The sequence below is a fragment of the Peromyscus eremicus genome, chromosome 10, assembly GCF_949786415.1.
Source record: "Peromyscus eremicus chromosome 10, PerEre_H2_v1, whole genome shotgun sequence".
Taxonomy (NCBI): Eukaryota; Metazoa; Chordata; class Mammalia; order Rodentia; family Cricetidae; genus Peromyscus; species Peromyscus eremicus.
The window spans coordinates 54,750,717-54,768,370 of NC_081426.1; the positions used below are offsets into that span (position 1 = coordinate 54,750,717).

At 35.1% G+C, this 17,654-nt stretch overlaps 1 long non-coding RNA gene across 1 annotated transcript in view; it reads left to right on the forward strand.

The window, feature by feature from the left end:
• Positions 1-17,250, forward strand: part of LOC131921218 (uncharacterized) — a 33,510-nt gene extending 16,260 nt beyond the window's left edge. Inside the window, exons 2-3 of the long non-coding RNA XR_009381901.1 lie at positions 1,134-1,225; positions 17,095-17,250. This is a non-coding gene — a long non-coding RNA (uncharacterized LOC131921218). The remainder of the gene's footprint in view (positions 1-1,133; positions 1,226-17,094) is intronic.
• Positions 17,251-17,654: the final 404 nt, after the last annotated feature.

The following is a 17,654-nucleotide window of genomic DNA, read 5'->3' on the forward strand; positions in this document are numbered from 1 at the left end:
TTTCTACATTGGCTATCTGTTTCACTATTTTCGTGTTCAATACAAAAGTGTCTACTTCACTAAATTGTTAATAATTAAATGAGTGAATGTTTACAAAAACATGCTTAATATCAAACCTGGGTCATAATTAATTCTCAGTAGGTATTAGTTATTACATATTTTGGATATCTTAAAATAAGTTACTATAGAGTAACTTTTTACTAATATTTTATTTTGGTCACTAAATTTTCAAACTACCTATAATTATGAATGTTGTCACATCCATTTTCTTTTTCTTTTGTTTTCTTTATAGTTCCATACTAATACCCACACTTTCTAAAATTTTCAGTCTTTTCTCTAATGAACAGTGCCAAGTGAGACCAAGAACATGGTGGTATGATAAGGTGTGGAGAATAAGGCATGTCTGAAATTCAGATAGTATTTAAGGGATGAATGCTGTAATTTTTTTAATAAAAGTAAATATCAGAGTAGGAAAAATGATATTGCAATTAAAAACTAAATTTTAAGTATACAACTGTATGAAGTGGGAATCTTCAAGGTGAGTGTTCTTTCTTTTTAGCAATTAAACATCCCTCCTATATTCACTTCAGGGGGTGGTTTGTCATCCAGCTTCCTTCTTCATCTGTCCCAACAAGTAAGGCTGTGTTAAAAATCTTGCTTGTTTGCTAGAGGAAAGAAATGTCTGTTCAAAACTCTCCAATTCTTAAGCCCAAAGTGACTGTTATTTTTATCAAAATGTAACAAGTGAAAAGCAAAGTTAATAGCTATAGTAGAAAAATCAGGATTGGCACGTACTAAAATGTCAATCATATACCCAGAGTATTAGAGTTACTTTCTTTGATTGCTTCTATGGAGACCTGTTTCTTATTAACAGCCTGAGGCCATCCGCCTGACATTTTCATTTGTATTTCTACCCTCAGCCGTAAACTGGGGAATGAGTAGAAAACATTAATAAAACAATCATTCAAAGTGTGTGAGATGCCATGATGAAATGTCAAGAGGAAGTGTCCACCTTTGAATCTCTGTGAAGAGTTTAGTACAACACATGGTCAAGAAGCAGGGAAAGACAACATGGAAACAAAACAGGAAAATTAATTCAGAAGTTCACCAAAACATTTCCCCTTTCTTTTTAGGAAGGGCCAGAGAAGTAGCCAGAGAAGGAGAAGGACTCCAGGGGCCAGTCACCTAGCTGCACAGCAAGCCACAGAGTAAGAAACAAAGAAAGGTATATAGAAAAAGAAAATGAAAAAGTGCAGAGGCAAAAGATAGATGGGATAATTTAAAGTTAAAAGCTGGCAAGCAACAAGTAAGCTAAGGTTGGGCATTTATGTTTAAGAATAAGCCTCTGTGTGTGGTTTATCTGGGAGCTGGTTGGTGGGCTCTCCAAAAGAACAAAAGAACAAAAAATAAATAAAATCCAACAACACATAGGCTAAGAACATTTTTAATTACGGTAGCTCATTTACTATAGGAAGGAAAGCATTGTCCTCCATTATAAAAAAAAAAAAGTACATTACTTAATTTTCCCAGGATAATGTTGCTAAATCTTACTGCTATCTTTGTAAATACTAGAAAAACACCTACTAGCAACATATTACATACTATGGACAATACATACATAATAAATATATGTATGACCAGAAGCACTGTATTTGAAACTTTGTGTGTAACTTATGAAACAAGCATCTTTTCAATATAAGGATAATTTATTTCTGTGAGTGAGGTCATAGAACTTTCTATATTATGTTTGAGTACTCCTTGACCCAGAACAATTCAATTCTGTGTACTAAGGTACAATAATTTACTCTTGCAGGAATCACTAGGATGGATCACAAAGAATGGACTTAAAAGGCCATGGAGCATAAGAAAGCTCTTTTGTTAAAAGGTTTATTTCTGTACTATTTACTTTCTGTTGATCTCTTATAAACTTCACTAGCCTTATAAATCTTCTTAGCCTCCTCTCAATCCTTGCTTTATATATTAGAAAACAGGGATGTCTGTTTTCCCCTGACTTTATTAAAGACAAGAATGAAAAAGCTCAGTAGACACATTCAATGAATTTAATTAGCAAATCAACATCACATTCATCAAAATCATGTACCTACAAGTCAACAGTATTGCCACGTATATGTGAACATGAAGAGTCAAGGCAGGAACGCACTGCCTCAAATACTTTTCACAGACATTTTAATAGGGTAAAACATACTAGTTATCCTAAAGACTTTAAAACAATCTTTAATAATTGAACAAATAGAAAGGAATGCACATCTTTTTGTAAGTTGGTTTTTTTATCGTGAGGTTTTGTTTGTTTGTTTGTTTGTTTGTTTGTTTGTTTGAAGAGGAAATGGGACCCAGATGAGGGATGAATGAAGAGGGACAGACTCAGTTCTCAGCAGCTCAGAGTTTGGGTGCTGGTCCTTATCTCCTTTCTTATCATTATGACAAAATATCTGACACAAACAGCTGAAGGGAGGAATGAGTCGTTGTGGATCATGCTTGCAGAATGATTTCCATAGCACAGAAGGCAGGATGGAGCTGATCCATATATTGAAGAGGAGTGTGGGGTGAGAGGTGTTCACATGGTAGGAGACAAGAAGGAACTTGATGAGTTAGCAGCGATGAGTGTCATACTCAAAAGCCAGATCCTTGTGGTATACTTACACCTGCCAGGTCCTACTTTTAAAACCTCACAGATTTCAAAATAGAAACACAGTTTACAAACAAAAGGTTGTAGCCGGAGGCTTTCTCCAGTCCTGGCAGCCCAGCAGTCCAGCATTTCTCTGGTTCTGCCCAGTCCTGAAGTCCCATGGCCACTTATAAAATAATCATTCAAAGGCTTTTATTAATTACCAACTCTATGGACTATGGCAGGCTTCTTGCTAGCTGGCTCTTATAACTTAACTCAACTCATTTCTGTTCATCTATATGTTGCCACGTGGCCATGGCATTACCTGTCTGCTGGCATCTTGTTGCTCCTTGGGCAGCTGTCTGGGGTCTCTCCAGCCTCTGCCTTTCTTCTTCTTCCTGTCTCTCTCTTGGATTTTCTGCCTGGCTATAACCTGACTTGCCATAGGTCAGAGCAGATTCTTTATTAACCAATCATAGCAACACATATTCATTGCGTACAGAAATACCATCCCACCTCAAAGGGTTCCAAATATGAGTCTGTGTAGATACACAGACTATTGCAGCCATAGAGTATCTCCACTATCTCATGTTGCAATAAGCTATGTATTCTAAATTTGAAATCCCCACTGATCACCACACAGCATTTCCTTTTTCAATCTCCCAATTCTTCATTTTTCTCCCTTTTCAGCCCATCAAGTTTATAATTGACATGGACTTCCCACTTTTTTTTTTTTTGTTTTGGTTTTTTTTTTTTTTTGGTTTTTTTTCGAGACAGGGTTTCTCTGTGTAGCTTTGCGCCTTTCCTGGAACTCACTTTGGAGACCAGGCTGGCCTCGAACTCACAGAGATCTGCCTGGCTCTGCCTCCCGAGTACTGGGATTAAAGGTGTGCACCACCACCTCCCGGCCCCCTTTTTTGTCTAGGTCTTAGTTTCATATTAGTCTCCATTTTTTCTCATTAATCCATGTTATTTCAGCTTTTTCCAAATAATTGTTTCATTTATCTAAGTTTCTTCTTAATTCTTATGCTAGGAGGGGGCTCGTTTTGTCAAAATTAGTCAAGTCCCACTTTCTCCTTTTTTACTGAAATCTAGCACTTTTTCTTTGCACACCAGTTATAGAAATTACCACTACCTTGAAGCTGAAGCAACATTTTTTTCCCTTAGGCTCAGTGGGAACAAAGATCCCTGGGCAGTAGTGCTATTCCCAGGTCCTGGAGCATCTAGTCTTTGCTTTTTCCAACATTTAGATTATTTGTCTTGTATTTTTTGGTTCTTAACCCTTTTCTTCATCTCTGGAGACAATAAAAAATTCCCATGTTTTATTTTTATTTTTATCTATTTTGAGCTTCAAATCTCCCTCTTCCTCTCGAACACTTTTTATAACATCCGTGGCCCACTCAGATAATCCAGAATGATCTAGTGGTCTTAAAATCATTAATTTAATCATACTTCCAAAGTCATTTTGCTGAAAATGTAACTTCTACATGTTCTTGACATTAGGAACTGGAAATCTTTGTCAACCATTCTTTACTCTACTCCATCTATGTAGGACACACTGTATTTTAAGATAAAAATGAACATATTTTTTCTTGTCTTAATGATTAAAAAAAAACAAAACTAAGAAGTTTTAGGAAAATGGAAATTTATTTAGTATAACTTAACACTGAAAATCTTGGTGGAAACTTTAGACAACAACTCACATTTTAGAAGAAAGTAATACATGAAATATGTTGATGATATTTATTTATTTGTAGTAAAATGTGATTGTGTTGAGTGTATGCTAATATTATTCCTTTTCTTCACATTCAGATAAGTGTATAGCATTATCATTGTGCTAATGAACCAACTCTATTGATTGTACCAGATCAAGCCACACTAGCAGCTGTTTACTAATCAACTGTTACTTTAGTAAAATTTCTATACCTTGTGCCTCAAATCCTGGTCTGACTTTTGAATTAGGATTTTGTAGTAAGACCAAAATGATTACTTTAGGACCTGTCATAATCTCTTGTGTCCCATCTGGATATTCCTTTGCAAGGTGTCAATGTTTCACATTTTAAAAATCAATTAATAGGTTTTAATTGTCTAATGCAAGAATACAACTACTTTTCTATACCATTTCAAAAGTAATTCCTTCTCTTATAATAATAAAATAATTATGTCATTGCAATTCATTAAAAATTTTTCTCTCTATCAAGTCAGATCCGTCATGTCAGCTGACTTCCAAATAACCACAGAGACTATTCATTAATTATAAATGCTCAGCCAATAGCTTAGGCTTGTTTCTAACTAGCTCTTAGATTTTAAATTTACCCATATTACTTATCTACACTCTACCATATGGCAGTAACTTTTTTCAGCAGGGCATGTTCATCCCCCATTTCTTCTGTGTCTGGCAGGTGACCCCTCCTAACTCCTTCCTTCTTCTTCCCAGAATCCTCTCAGTTTGGCTGTCCTGTCTAACCTATTCCTGTCTAGCTATTGACCAGTTAATTCTTTATTAAAACAATGAGAGTAATGCATAGCCATAGTGTACAAAAGATTATTCCACAGCACCACCCTACTGCAGTATCTTGAATGTAATTGGCCTCATAATGTCATAGAGAGTGGCACAAGTAGGAGGTGTGGCTTTGTTAGAGTAGATATGGGCTTGTTGGAGGAAGAGTGCTACTGTGAGAGCAGGCTTTGAGGTTTCCTATGCTCAGGATACCAACCAGCATCTCAGTTGACTTCTTGTTGCCTGAAAGATGTAGGCATCTCAGCTACTAATCCAGCAATACATCTGTCTTCAAGCCACCAAGCTCTTTAACATGGTGATAATGGAATGAACCTCTGAAAGTGTAAGCAAGCCACCCCAATTAAATGTTTTCTTTATAAAATTTGCCACAGTCTTGGTGTTTTTTCACAGAAATAGAAATCCTAACTAAGACACCTATGAAGTTGAATTTCCAAGTAATGATATTGTTAATTGTATTATTATTTGAACTCAATGGAACAATCACAATGGAAAAATTAAATTACTAGTACCCAATAGAGTATGATGCCTCAATTTTCCTTTGACAATGTTATGATAGTAGTTAGCAAATTATGACCTGATCTTTACCAGAGTACAAAAAATAATTTCCACTTCCCTGAAATCCTAGCACTGTGGACAAAACATCTGAGTAAAAATGATCCTGGCCATAATTTTAAAGACAAAGTGTGTTGTGTCAACTACAACTGAAAATGTAGTAATTTCTCCTTTGTAAAAATAGACAAATTAACCAGTACTTTGGATATAGCAAACATTTTCATTGTCAGAAAAAAACATGTTTAAGAACAGTGTGAATGAAGACTTCACATTATATCATAGCAATTAGCAATTTGAAAAAAATACTAAGGGAAGTTAACCTGTAACATGAAAATATTGAATATTCATAATTATTAGAATGCAAATCTTCAGAACAGGAATATCTTGAAATAGAAATAAGTATGTCCATTTATGTCCCATGAATAACAGATTTATATTGCTTTCCTTTTTTTTTCTTTTTTCTTTTTTTTTTTTTTTTTTTGGTTTTTTGAGACAGGGTTTCTCTTTGTAGCTTTGCGCCTTTCCTGGAACTCGTTGTGTAGACCAAGCTATGCTTTTCAAACTATAATCTACAAAAGAAATTTTTTGAGCCAAAGTATCAAGTATTGCCTTGAACTGTGGACAGTGCCACCCTAGACTAGTAGTTTTGAGTATTATAAGACAGCAGGATTAGAATACCATGGAGAACAAACATTTAAATGGCATTCCTCCATGGCATCTGCTTCAGTTTCTGCCTCCAGATTTCTACCTTGGGTTCCTGCCCCAGCTTCCCCGAATTATGTACTTTATGCTGTAAGATGAAATAATCCTTTCCTCCCAAAAGCTACTTTGGATAATTTTTTTATCACAGCAATAGAAACCCTAACTAAGAAAAGAGACATACTGCAGTTTGTTGTTGTTTTATTTTATTTTTAAATAATAAAGTAATTGGTTCTTTGAGGAATTTTCATAGATTGCTTTTGTTGAAAATTATCATCCACCCCCTTAAATACTTAATAGAATATTATAACTCCTCAATTGAGGAGAAGAAATACTGACCAAAAATATTTACTATTGTCCATTTACCTGTGCCTTCATCACAGACGTGCATACCACAGAGATGGCACTGTGGCCAAGAAATAAAGCCAAAACACACATCAGTAAAATGGTAAACTTAACTTCATATTCAAAGGGCATTTTATCAACAATCCCTGAAAATTGTGTTCCCAGTCAGCAGTATCAGAGAAAATGCCCTTTAGGAATCACTTTGATAAGACATTAACAGATTTAGCCGTTGAGATTACTGGTGGATTGAGAAGATGAAAACTAACTATGCAATCTCAGATCTTCCATGTTTGTGTACATCTACACATCCTGAATTAGAAAGCATTAAAATCTAGACACGGAAAATATGGTAAAAGTTTAGAGGACCCAATGGGAACCCACACATGAAAGCACTCATTTTGGAAACCCTGTGGCTGTTTGTTCGCCCTCATAGATATCTTTGAAGCTTTAAGAGATTATGATTAAGTAGGATTTTCCATGATAAATTTTAGCTCTTAAGCTTCAAAAATCATGATGAAAATATACTTCTAACTGCCAAACTTAGCTGGCAGTACAAACCAATGCTTTCACTTTCAAAATTCCCATTTCTCTGTTAGGGGAAACAGATGATGTAACTGTCCCACACTGAAGTACAGCAAAGCAGAGGCTTGCACAGTCTTTCCAAGCTGAACACCAGAGGACATTTTTTACTAAGAATCTTAACCCTAGAAAAATGGATTTTTGCTGTGGGATGATGTTCTTGTACACTGTAAAGATTTGTCACTCCTATTGGTTTAATAAAACATTGATTGGTGGCCGGGTGGTGGTGGTGCATGCCTTTAATCCCAGCACTTGGGAGGCAGAGCCAGATGAATCTCTGTGAGTTTGAGGCCAGCCTGGTCTACAGAGCGAGATTCAGGACAGGCACCAATACCACATGGAGAAATCCTGTTTTGAAAAACAAAAACAAACAAACAAACAAACAAAAATGCTGGTTGGCCAGTAGCCCGGCAGGAAGTGTAGATGGGATGACCAGACTAGGAGAAGGCTTGGAAGAGGAAAGGCCGAGGTAGGAGTCACCAGCCAAACATAGAAGAAGTAAGATGAGAATGTTGATTGAGAAAAGGAACCAAGCCTTGTGGTTAAACATAGACAAGAATTATGGGTTAATTTAAGCATAAGAGCTAGTTAGTTATAAACCTGAGCAATAGGCCAAGCAGTTTATTATTAATATAAGCCTCTGAGTGTTTACATGGGACTAAATGGCTGTGGGACCAGGCAGGAAGGAAACTTCCATCTACAGACTTTTGGTTAATTAGACTTAACACTTCATGAATAAACACATTAAACATACTAAATTTATGTATGGTTTAGTAAAACCATTTACAAGTGCCTTTGTTAATCTCTAAACAAAATAGGATATGAAATCATTTCCAAGTACATTTTAAACAAGTCTTACTTTTTAGGAATACCTTCTAAAAAACGTTTCTCAGAAGCCACATTTTTATTGTTGATGTCTTCCATAAGCATCCTCTGGAGATGCTTTCATGCTATGTGAATTGACCTAAAATGTCAGATAAAATATTTATTGCACTGAAATTTATTTCATGATTTCCAAATTGTTGTAGGGGTAGATCTTTTGAGGTTGTCACCAGGATATAACGATTTTCCCAAATCCATAGCCATAATTATTTTCAAATGATGTAATGGGTCCCTACTACTCATCTCAGTAGTTTTCTTTTCCCCTCACTCTTTCTTCTTACATTTTAAGGAAAACCTACTCTCCACGAAACTATATATGATTCATGCAGAATAGGCATTATAGGATAATTCTGTGAGTTGCAAGGAAGGAACAAGTCCCCGTCTGATTATCAATCATAAAACCACACGAAACACTGTTGGGAATGTTCAAATATGTATTTGGCACTCAATAAGTTGACCTTACTTGCTTTGTCCAACAGCCCACTCATCATCATGGTTTTATTGTGGAGATTTCTTCCCTACATTAGAATCATGTGGTATGTTTATTTAAGGATGGCAGAACTTTCTGCACTTAAGTATCTAGCAAAAACTTACAGCCCAAGTCACAGTTAAGTATCCAAAAGATATTCAGTGGAAACATCTGCTTGTCAGTTTCAAGTGCTATTTAATCATCCGGTCATCAAAATACTTTCTCCCAGGAATGTGGTAAAGCATCTAGTAGAAGTAGTCTAGCACTCATGAAAAAATCATCACAGTGGATCATGGGTAATGAAATGATAGGATCTAGAACCACCCAAGAAACATGTTTTTAAGTGGGTCTGTGAAGGGATTTCTGAGAGGCATTAACAGGGCATGTCTTCATTTCTCTACATCCCAGGAAAAATAAGAACTCCTTGCTTGTGTGTCCTCCCTTCTTGTTGAAGTACCTGCTGTCGCTGCTGCTGCTGCTGCTGCTGCTGCTGCTGCATCTTTTGTTAACACCAGTCTAATTTCAATGACCAGTCACATAGACTGATGACTGGAGACTCTCTGGAATCTTCCAAATTTTCAACATTGCATTGGAACTTCTAAGGCACCGAGCTTTGTGGACTGAGGAGCTGCTAGCTTTCACAGCATCTCTAAGCAGACAGAGCAGCAGACAGTGATAGACTCACCAGCCCCTGTTAGTTGTAAGCTGTTCTTTGTAATAAACACACTTTCCCTCAGTTCCATTTCCCCTAACAGCTCAAGTAAACATGTTTTAGAAATATTGCATATGGTGATGAAACGTGATTTGATGCCTTCAGTTTTGGTAACAGGTTCTCCGTTTCATAGTGTAAATAACCTTGAGATTGATATTACCAATAGGGATTTGAAAACAATTGTCCTTCCATTCTCTTAGCCTTAAACTGCTAAACTACTTTTGACCCACCCCAGCACCCCAGAGATCACGAGAGATCACCCAGTTCTCATGGTCAACTGGGGGAAGTATTTCAGGCAAAATATCCTAATTCCTAAACTTTGTCTCCTTAAAGTGTAATAGTGTTTTATTTTGTTTTGTTTTCATCACAAATTATTCGATCTTGAATAAATTAACAAAGAGCAACTTAGTAGATATACAGAGCCAGGAGGAGAATGGATGGATTTTAGCATAGATTCATTTTTTAAGTGTGATGATGGAATCATTAGTGCTGGGCTTACTCTATATAACGTTCATAATCAGATCTTTTCTCCAAGGATTTCCTAACCCTTTTTCTATATTGTTTCCCAATCTCCTTTACTTAACATTGCATCAATGAGAATGCTTAACATTGCATCAATGAGAATACCTGTCTACTGTTAGGACAGAATTTATATCAGTTTGACATGATTTCTGGACAAGATTTTATTGTTCAATATATTTATAATTTAGTGAGAAGACAATCCATTTGAAGAGGATTTTTTTAGAGATCCAATTTATTTAGAGATACTTTTCTACTCCAACAGACAATAAAAGGAACTTGTCCCTTCATCTCTAGTAGTAAAACATAGTAAATACTGTGAAATAATGTGCTTTAGTAAAAGATTATGGTTTGAAGAGGATCCTTGTAGTTTCATGTTGATTCAGTTTAATATAGGTAAATTACTCAGGCAAATCATGCTTTGTGCAATAAAGATAGAAATATCTATAAATCAAAAGTATTTGATTTAACTATTATGTAACTTGAGCTTAATTGCATTATTCATTCTGTTAATTATTTTTTGTCAGCTACAGACTCATTCAGCCTTCTATAACATTCAGTTATTTGCTCTTTTAAATTTTACTTTGCCCCCAAAGTGCTGGATTTTGTGTAATTATCCCTGAATCAGGTAACCAATCTTTATATAGTCTCTTAACTAAATGATTTTCTTTAGAATTTTGAATTTTGCATTCAACGGGGGCAGGGTGGTGGTGGTGAAATCATGCACATTTGCTAAAAATTTGTGAGAACAAGAGGAAGAGTTCTGCATCATAGCATATCCTTATAATTCCATGCTGTTTCTTAATTCATTTTTAAATGGAGTTATCTATTTAATGTTGGATTCAAACTGCAATCCCTTTGACATGGGACTTCCATTTATACCATAAACAAAAGGCTCAAACTGAAGTTAGAGGTCAGCCCTCAAGGGCATGTGTCCGAATAAGTAGAGTTTCAGCCGTCACACTCCTTTCTTTAAGGACTATTCAAACATTTTTTTCTACAAGCTTAAAACGACTCACACCATATTCTCCTGTATGTATAGCTAGCTACCATGCTCTCTTTTGCCTGTGTGCCATGGCCTCTCTGTGATATTCAGAAGTGCCATGTGTTCTCCTGTAGAATGTAAGTACCAATAGCTCTTACATTTCAGGTAGTTCTTTCATAGAAGGCATGCCCTCTACTGGACTTCTGAGGGCAGAGTAAACCTGAAGAAATCCAAACAAATAAATCTAATCCAATCAAGTGCTTGTTGGAGACAGTGTCTGCTAGTTAATAGAAAAATGTAATCACTTTCATTCAAAAGTACCAACTCTTTCTAGTTTTAGGTAGTAGTGACTTAGAGTGGAAGAAAATCCATTTATTATAAAGATAATATCATCTGCCATTAGATTCACCAGCTCACTCTTAGTGTTGACAACTGTAGTAGCTTATCGAAGACAGAGGGCTCGGGGTTGAGATGAAATGAGGGACAGAAGTGACTATAGAGCTTGTAGGGTATTAGGGAGGCATTGGAACATCTGAGTTTTTCTGAAAGTTCCCAGTAGAATGTCAGCAATAATTCATCAGCTTCCACAAAATGAAAGAACATTTCAACTGTCTTTGATAACCCTTCTATTCTTCCATGACACCTGCTAGTGGGAACTTCCAGCTCTGTAGAGTAGTCTTTGGGTTACACTTATATGCAAACATTTTTGTTTACCTAAAACACATGAGAATATGTTAACAATGTTGTATAGCAAACAATTGAAATTTTAATGATCATAATTAGCTATTTTAATTAAAGTTTTATTATAAGACTCTCCAAATTTCCCAACCAATATTCACTACAAAAATATTACAGTAAATTTTCTTAAGATTGTATAAAAGTCATGAAGATAACTATCTTTCATTATCTTAGAATTTCCAATTATATGTAGAATTAATTCATCCTGATTGATCTACCTTTCATCAGTTGAATTAAAATATAAGAAAAAACAATAGTTTCTGGTGACTTAATTTATGTATTCCCTAGGAAAAATTATAACCAAAATAAGAATAAAACAACTCATGAAGTCAGAGAGGTTATGAACTATCACAGACACACACATAATGGTACAATAAAATAAACATACACAGCTAGAGTTCTATATGATTAGTGATTGTCACATAGTATAATATATAAACACTTCATAAGGGAATCATTTGTGATAAGATTAGTGGGCATTATTTACATTATTTACAAATCGTTAAAGAAACACTTGTTTTCTACTTAGAAAATGCAAGCAGATCTAGTATTCATAGATCATGGAAATAGAATGAAACAGCAAGGATGTACAACTTTATATTTATGCTATTATTATAATCTAGTTACTATTTAAAATATGAAAGATGTCCTGAATTTTAACACTTTAGGTAAATATCAAAGAGTGATACTTGTGGGTTATATAAGAGATCTATGGTTAGTTTCTTTGGAACCTCAGTACTGATTTCCCTGGTGGCTGGACTAGTTTACTTTCTTCACCTGCATTTGATCTTTTGTTTCCATAATGATTACCATCACGACTGGGATGAGATAAAATCCCAGTGCAGTTTTAGTTTGCATTCCTCCAATGGCTTGTGAAGTTGGTGAGCAACATGAACAATGAAAGAGGAAAGAGTGAGCAAGCAAAGGAGACTGGAGCATGGAGCAGAAGGCTCAATATAAAATGTACACTTGAAAATGTTCTTATGTAAAAATGCAATGTATTATATATTTCTATGATAAAAATTTATTTGAATATATGAATTCTGGAGCATGGAAAGTCATTTTTGAGAGTTCTTTCTCTGGAGAAAATTTACATTCTACCTCTCCAAACAATTATCAATTTCCAATAGCTCACCAGCTATCGGTAGGATTTATGACATTTACCTCCCCATGTGGGGAATATAGTTGGCTTGATATTGCGTATAAACTTCTCAAACAACATTTTAAAGGAATTCAAACAAGTTTAGAGAGATATTAATAAATAGAGCAACTTGTACGCATCTGAAATGAATGTCAACTAACATAGACAATATGGAAAGTAGTATCAAATGTAATTCTTAAATAGAGCTAGGGTTTCTATTGCTGTAGTGAAACACCATGATCAAAAAGCAAGTTCCAGAGAAAGGGGGTTATTTGGCTTATACTTTTCTATCACTGTTCATCATCAAAAGAAGCCAGGACAGGAACTCAAACATGGCAGGAACCTGGAGGCAAGAGCTGGTTGCTGCTTACTGACTTGCTTCCCATAGTTTGCTCAGCCTACTTTCTTACAGAACCTAGGATCACCAGCCCAAAATAGGCTGGGCCCTCTCCCGTTAATAACTAATTAAGAAAATGCCTTACAGGCCTGCATACAACCTGAATTTATGTAGGTAAATTCTTAATTGAGATTCCCTCCTCTCATACAACTTTAACTTGTGTCAAGTTGACAAACTATCCAGCACAATACATATGCATAACTTGATAAAGTTTCCTATCTGGTGAATATATGTAAAGGAAATGGAGTCAGTATTGAAGAACTTTCTTCATTTTCATGTTAATTACAATATTATTTATAAAGACAATGACGTAGACCCAAGTGTCCATTGAGAGATGAGCATATGAAGAACACACACACACACACACACACACACACACACACACACACACACGAATATTGTTTGGCTTTAAAAATTAAAAATAACTGAAAAATAGTTACATGCAACAATGCTGATGAATCTGGAGAAGATATGCTAAGCCAGACAGAAATACAAGTACTACTTCTTTTATTCATTTCACAATGTGTGTGGATATGTATATAATTTATAATTGTACAGTTATATTTTAATAAAGCTGAGAGTAAATAAAACCCCCAGGAATTTTGGGATTACTTTATAATGGAGAAACACAAAGGTTCTAATAAAACTTTTTTTTCTAAGCTTCTACTTGGCAGCTTCATCAACTTCTAACATGAGAACAATTTGTGGGGATCACATGGACATCTATGGAATTGAATGTGAGGTCTTCAAAATTTTGCTAAAAGGCTTTTGAATGTCCGCTAGTGAGAAATTAATTCCAAATTAATTTGCGATAAATCTGGGTGTTTCTAACAGTACTCATCTGTGTTCCACCGTGTAAACTGCCTGCATCCTTGGTTCTGAACACACAACATGCCCGCTTTGCTCTGTACTCAGTGTCATGTCATGCAGTGCTGCTAAAGGCCGTCTGACACTTCAGGGAAGAGCAGAGACTTTTATATTCCAACTCATAGTGCTTTTCCTGGACATACAATGGTTTTTGTTCTTACCAAAACATAATGTGTTGGTTCAGGAAGTCAAAAGACTATTAATTTTGATTTAAAATTATCTTTCAATATGTAAGTATCAAATTAGCATATCTTGGGTGGTACTGTGTTAGAATGTTTGATTTAAAATATTGTTTGGGTTGCTGACTTGAACTTCATAGAAAAAGGATTAAATAAACCTTTACTTGGCATTAGAACAAAATTTCCAACAATTTATAAAATTATCCTAACATACTACTGACATTGTATAAAACACATTTATATGAATCATCATTCTCAGTAGTGATCATTATAAAATGAGAATGTAGATTAAATCGTAATTGCATACAATATTCTCATCCCCTTCAGTATTAAATATTCAATGAAGATTTAATTTTGTAAATACAAATAAACAAGCAAGTCTAAATTTGCCTTCACTATGATATTCTTCAAGAAAATTATTATTACATTCCATTTTGCAGAGGGGTAACTGAGTTTTAATAAACAATTTTTCTAATTATTCATCCTTATCTTGTTTATTCTACAAATTTTGCATTAACAATATAATGAAGCTCAAAATTGAGATTAGTTATATAATTTTTAAGTTTGAATTGTTATTTGTATTCTATGAACAACATTTAGGAATTAGCCTGCTATTGAAATCTCAATTTAGTTTTGCAAAAGTAAATATATTCCTTGATTTTTAATCATGTTACAATATTTTTCAGATATTGTGCCAAAAATAATGTTCAAAATCCTACACTTCTTAGCTAAAAAAAATATCAATTTTGATTCATTAAGAAAAATTAAAATAATGAAATTACAATGTGAATAGACAAATGCAAGGTCAAGTAAAATATTTATTCATTGAGTAAACATTATCATGGGCAAACCAAATACTTTCAATGTGATTTTTGTCGACTGGTTTGTAAATTCTATGATGACAGGCACCTTTCATTCATTACTACTGGGCCTCACACACTGACCGTATTGACTACCACATACTGACTCCTAAAATGAGTACATCTTCATATAAGGCAGAATGGAAAACCTAAATGCTTCTATCCCAAGGAAAAAGGAGAATTGCTATGAATAGTTTATTTTCCTGCCACAAAGACACTCCATTTTGAATCTATATTTTTAAATGCATTAAAAATCTTACACATCTAGTAAATGAAAAACGACATATGAAGCCGGGCAGTGGTGGCACACAACTTTAATGCCAGCACTGGGGAGGTAGAGGCAGGTCCATCCCTATGAGTTCAAGGCCAGCCTGGTTTACAGAGTTCCAGGACAGGCTCCAAAGCTACACAGAGAAACACTGTCTCAAAAAAAAGAAAGAAAAAGAAATTAAGAAAGGAAGGGAGGGAGGGAAGGAGGAAGGGAGGGAGGGAGGGAGGGAGGGAGGGAGGGAGGGAGGGAGGAAGGAAGAAAAAAAACTACAAAAAAACTACAAATGAAACATTTATGTCTAATGTGAACTTCTCTTTCTGTGTCAATGTTACATTCAGGAATGAAAACACATGTTTCCTCTTGATAAACTTTGAGCAAGTTGAACCCATATTTGAACTTTCTATTTTTCTCCTTGTGTTTTTCGTCTCTCTGTAGTTTGTGGATACTAATTAGTCTGTCTGATATCTGTTACTGTCTGAACTGTCCTGTACATGACGTGTGTGTGTGTGTGTGTGTGTGTGTGTGGGTGTGTGTGTGTGTGTGTATCTGCCTGTGTACATGTGTGTGTCTGTCCCTGACTGCACATTGTGCCTGTGTATGATCTCTCTTTTACTCTGTATGTGTGTGTGTATCTGCCTGTGTACATGTGTGTGTCTGTCCCTGACTGCACATTGTGCCTGTGTATGATCTCTCTTTTACTCTGTGTGTGTGTGTGTTTGTGTGTGTGTGTGTGCGCGCGCGTGTGCCTTTCCTAACAAAGGGCTTTGTTCTTTATTTATTTATTGAACAGCACAGAAATAATAATATAGGGCAGGAGTGGGGAAAATGTTTAATAGATACATTTAACAGGCCTTTAGAAAGGAAGAAGTTACTTTACTGAGCCCAATTGACACAGAATAGCACTTACAAATTATTCAACCTATCCACATGTTACTTCCACCCTTTATGCAGTATTTATTTTATTTAAGATTGCCTTCAACCTGTCGACTGCTTTCGGGAAATGATTAATACAACACACACATGCACGTATATATTAACCAGGATAAGGAGCACTAGAAAAGGACAAAACTTACAATGTATTTATCAAAAGTTGAAAAAGCAGATAAACACAAGGAATCCAAGGCATAGTAAAGTTAACTAGATTTTTATTTTTAAATTGAGGTTAAATTTAAATGGGCTGAGTACATAGTAGGATAACAGGTTAAGTGCATAGCCCTATATGATCTCAAGGCATATTATCAATTTTGTGGCAAGGTCTTGCAAAAGTTTGGCTTTTTGGAAAGAAGATATTTTTCACAAAGTGTATTACTACATCATCCCTATGTTTTTATACCACAACATGGGCTTTATCTTCTAATGTACAATATCCCTAATGTGTACATCATTTGACCCATAAATTCTATGCAGAATTATTTGGTATATTGGGTGAAAATATTAAATAAAGAACAGAACAAGGTACTAACACAATGATTTAATAAATTTATTTTAATATATTTTCATCTACATGAGGATATTCTACTTTCAATTTCAATAGAATATTAAATTTAAATGTCAGTCATGAACATATTATATTGATTTGAAAAACAGAATTAAAAATTCCTATTTCAAGTAATCCAGTGCACCCTCTCTTATAAAGGGTAATGCTCATTATTATTGAAAGAACCAATTAACAAGTACATTTAGAAAGATAATAAGTGTAACAATTCCAATTGTTTTCCTATTGAAATTGGTTTTAAAATATTATTTTTGCAGGATCAGCAAGACGTACTGTTTGGAAGACTAAAGCAAGGCCTACCCAACACTGTTAAGGACCATCCCACTCAGAGAGCCTGAGTGTCAGTGCTGCTGAAGGGGCATGTGGGCTGAAGATGGTTCAATCTCCAAGACAAATTGCTCCCTACAAACAATCAGTTTGTGAGTTTTTAATCTCATAACTTATTATATGTTTTGGTATGATAAACAATGAATTTTTTTCATACTAAAACATTTCCCCCCTTTGAGGGGCAAACAACAGGTATTAAAATGTTCAATTAATTTTGTCTAGATTATTTAGTGTGTTTTGTAGACTAATCAGTAATAGTTCGTTTTTATATTTAAACAGGTTTTTAAAAAATATTTTTATTTTATAATTAATTTAATTTTACATATCAGCCAGGGATTCCCCTGTCCTCCCTCTTCCCACTCCCCAGCCTTTCTCTCCAATCTGCCACCCATTTCCACCTCCTCCAAGGCAAGGTAACCCCTGGGGCAGGCCTGGTCCCCTCCTCCCTACACCAAGGCTGAGTAAAGTATCTCAGCATAGGCCCTATGTT